Source organism: Mus caroli, unplaced genomic scaffold (assembly GCF_978045245.1).
Source record: "Mus caroli unplaced genomic scaffold, Mus_caroli_1 scaffold_10, whole genome shotgun sequence".
NCBI lineage: Eukaryota > Metazoa > Chordata > Mammalia > Rodentia > Muridae > Mus > Mus caroli.
In genome coordinates, this window is record NW_028227265.1 from 44,450,045 (window position 1) to 44,454,211 (window position 4,167).

Consider the following 4,167-nt stretch of genomic DNA (forward strand, 5'->3'; position numbering starts at 1 on the left):
ACAGGTGGAGGACAATGCTGGAGGGGAATAAAGTAGGTCAAAGGATAACAGCCCACTGGGCTGCCAAAAACCCTGCCTCTGCCTAATCTTCCTGGGCATACAAGCTCTTTGCCAGCATCCCAGCTAATCTCCCACCTTGGTCACCATGACAACCACAAGGTTCTTCTCATCTATATGGTATTCCTTGATGGGAACATCGTCACTCAAGATCTTGCCAGCATAGATGAGTTTCTGTCCAGCCACAGGGAAAGTATCTCTACCCTTCTCAGCTTCTATCTTCTCCTTCAGCACCTTCACCTAGAGTAAGGAGTACAGGTATTGTCAGCTAGTTAATTTGTTTTCTGTCTGAGGATGAAAGCCTGACAACTTGATTTCAATCACCTGAACCTAAATAAAAATAAAAGAGAAATCAGCCCCACAAAATTACCTTCAACCAACACACACCATGACATGCATTTTGTGTTCAGTCTCCATTTGCTCATAAGGTGAAAGGTTCTCAAACTCCAATTCTCAGAAGTAATTATCCAGCGCTGACACTGAAAATGATACTAATAAGCCAAAATAAATTATGGTTGGATTACTTATGTTCTGTTATCTCAATGTTGTGAAATTCCCCTGTTCACCACCCATCCACCACCCATCGTACCTCACTCAGGACCAATCAGCTTAGAGGATAGCTGGTAACACTGTCTAATAAGCCAAAATGTTGTATTGCTCCTCTCTTTGCCTTTTAAGCTTTTGAATCTGGTTTTTTCCTATGAAAAGCCTGCTATTAGGACAGACAGGTACCACAGTTAGGCACCGTGTCCTTTTTGTGGTCCTGAATGTTCAGTCTTAGGGGTGTGTTTTCAATAAACTATTCTTGCTTAACTGAGATGGGTGTTCATATGGCTTGTGTGGTGACTCCCTTTTTTTTAAGGTTTGTTTATTTATTACATGTAAGTACACTGTAGCTGTCTTCAGACACTCTAGAAGATGGAGTGTCCCCCGGATTGTTGTGAGCTGTCATGTGGTTGCTGGGATTTGAACTCAGGACCTTAGGAAGAGCAGTCAGTGCTCTTAACCGCTGAGCCATCTCTTCAGCCCATGTGGTGACTCCTAAACCCCAACAACACTGGTCAGTTTCCCTTTCCATTTGATACTTATTAAAAAGCAAGTCAATTTTAATTTTTGTTCATGAGTTCAGTAACTCACTTACACTTGCATATTGCTATAGAAGTGATGGGATTTCATGGTCAACATTGCACTTAACTATCCATATCCAACTATCCCTCCTAGAATGACTCTCTCCATAGAGAGAGAAAGGGGATTTACTAAAATGGCTGTGGTACAGCTAATTCAACATGAATGGAAGGTCCAGAACTCAGTAGTTGTTTCTGTTGAAGCCTGCCCCCTAGCATAGATGTAGCCATTTTGTTCCATGCCTGCCAGCTGTGATATGCCTGCCAGTCGTTCTTGCAGGAAAATAACTTGATTTAGAATAGGGTCAGGTATGACCACATGCCCTGTGTATGTTCTTTGTGTTATGAGGTTTGTTAATCTTAAGAAACTCCACAACTATAAGCTTCATATAAGGTCAATATGAACTGTTATGTCTAAAACAGCTTGAGTCAGAGCTGACCACCAGACAATACTGCCGGCACTTGCCTATGAGCTCATTGTGGTTTTAGCCTTTATAAGCTGACATAGAAAAATGTCCGGGGTCATAACCCCCAAATTCTGAGCTATTTCCCTGGTGATCAGTCTTAGGGTGTGCATTCAATAAACTATCCCTGTCTGACTGAGATCAGAGTTTGTGTGGTTTGTGTGGCGACTCCTGGACCCCAACAGTTTGGTCCATGAGGCTGGATGTCTCAGCTGGTCTTCAGGACATGCAGGAATCCTGAGAAGTAGGCAAAAAAAAAAAAACAAGCTTCCTTCTTTCATGCCCTTTATATTGGCTGCCAGCAGAACATGTGGTCCAGATTAGAGGTGGGTCTTTCAATCTCAAAAGATCTAAATTAAAGGTTTATCTTCTCACCTCAAAGAGGTCTTCTAGCTTCAAATAATTTAATTAAGAAAAAAGATTGGGTGGTGCTCATGCCTTTAATCTCAGCACCCAGGAGGCAGTGGCAGTTAGATCTCTGAGTTCAAGGCCAGCCTGGTGTACAGAATGAATTCCAGGACAGTCAGAGCTACACAGAGAAATCCTGTCTCAAAAAAAACAAAGGAAGAAGGAAGAGGAGGAGAAGGAAAAGAGAGAAAGAGAAAGAAAGAAAGAAAGAAAGAAAGAAAGAAAGAAAGAAAGAAAGAGAAAGAGAGGAAGAGAGAGAGAAAGAAAGAAAGAAAGAAAGAAAGAAAGAAAGAAAGAAAGAAAGAAAGAAAGAAAGAAAAAGGAGAGGAGAGGAGAGGAGAGGAGAGGAGAGGAGAGGAGAGGAGAGGAGAGGAGAGGAGAGGAGAGGAGAGGAGAGGAGAGGAGAGGAAGAGAAAATCACTCACAGGGTGCCAAGCCATTTGGTTTTAGTTAATTCCAGGTACACTCAAGTTGACAACCAAGAATAGCTCACATTACCCATGCCTGTAATCCCAGCACTCAGGAGTCTGAAGCAGGAGAATTGCCATAAATTCAGTGCCAGCATGAACTATATTTGTGTTCCAAGCCAAGACAATCTTGGCTACAGTTTGAGATTCTGTCTGAAAACTATGAAAGAGAGAAAACTTGAGTCCCTAGAGCAGAGGTTCTTAACCTTCCTAATGCTCCCACCCATTAGTCCATTAGTACAGCTCCTTAGGTTGTGGTGACTCCCCCACCCAACCTTAAAAGTATTTTGTTGCTACTTCGTAACTGTAAATTTGCTACTGTAATAAATCTGTATTGTAATGTAAAATAACCAATGAGAGCCCGTGTGGGTCACGACCCACAGGTTGAGAACCAATGCCCTATATGAACCAATGCATATAGTTCATATTAATAGTGGGCTCTCTCAGTTTATGAAGGTCAAGTATATTCACTTGTAATATCAAAACTTAAAAATTCGGATGTATCACAGGGCTCCCAATGGAGAAGCTAGAGAAAGTACCCAAGGAGCTAAAGGGATCTGCAACCCTATTGTTGGAACAACATGATGTACTAACCAGAACCCCGGAGCTCTTGTCTCTAGCTGCATATGTATCGAAAGATGGCCTAGTCGGCCATCAATGGGAAGAGAGGCCCATTGGACTTGCAAACTTTATATGCCCCAATATAGGGGAATGCCAGGGCCAAAAGAATGGGAATGGGTGGGTAGGGAAGTGGGGGGCGCTATGGGGGACTTTTGGGATAGTATTGGAAATGTAATTGAGGAAAATATGTAATAAAAATATAAAATAAATAAATAAATAAATAAACACACCAGTGGTGAGTACTGCTTGCCCAATATTGACTTGCCACGCCAAAAAAAAAAAAAAAAAAAAAACTTAAAAATTCAACTGGGCTGGTGGCTGGTATGGTTTGACACCCCCAAGAATAGCTGTAGCCATTTTGTTCCATGCCTGCTAGCTATTTCATGTTGTGGCTATAACATGCCTGCCAGTCTTTGACACAGAGAAGTGACTTGGCTCAAGGACATGCTGACCACACCCTGTTTTGTCCTGTACATTCTATAAGTTCTGTATGAGGAACTCCACAAAGCTTTACGTAGGACCCACCAAATCAAAGGTCAATATAAACTGTTATGACTAAAATATCTTCAGTCAGAGCTGACCACCAAGCAACCCTTCCTGCACCTAGGAATGAGCTCACTGTGGTTTTCATGGGTGACACTGAAGGATGCTAATAAGCCAAAAAGTTATTATTATAGTACTCATACTCGGTTATCTCAGTGATCTGCAATTCCCCAGTTCACTGCCAATCCACCTTAGTCAGGACCAATCAGCTTAAAGGTTAGCTGATAATACTCTGCCTAGTAAGCCAACTGCTCCCCCCTCCTTGCCCTTTTAACTTTCGAACCTGGTTTTTCCTATTAAAAGCCTACTTTAGAGCAGACTGTACTGCAGTTAAGCCCCAACAGTCCTTTCTCCTGTCCTTGATGCCCAGATTATAGCGTGCAATCAATAAACAATTTTTGCTTAACTGAGATGGTATGTGCATGGTTTAAGGGATGATTCTTTTTTTTTTTAATTAGGTATTTTCTTCATTTACATTTCCAA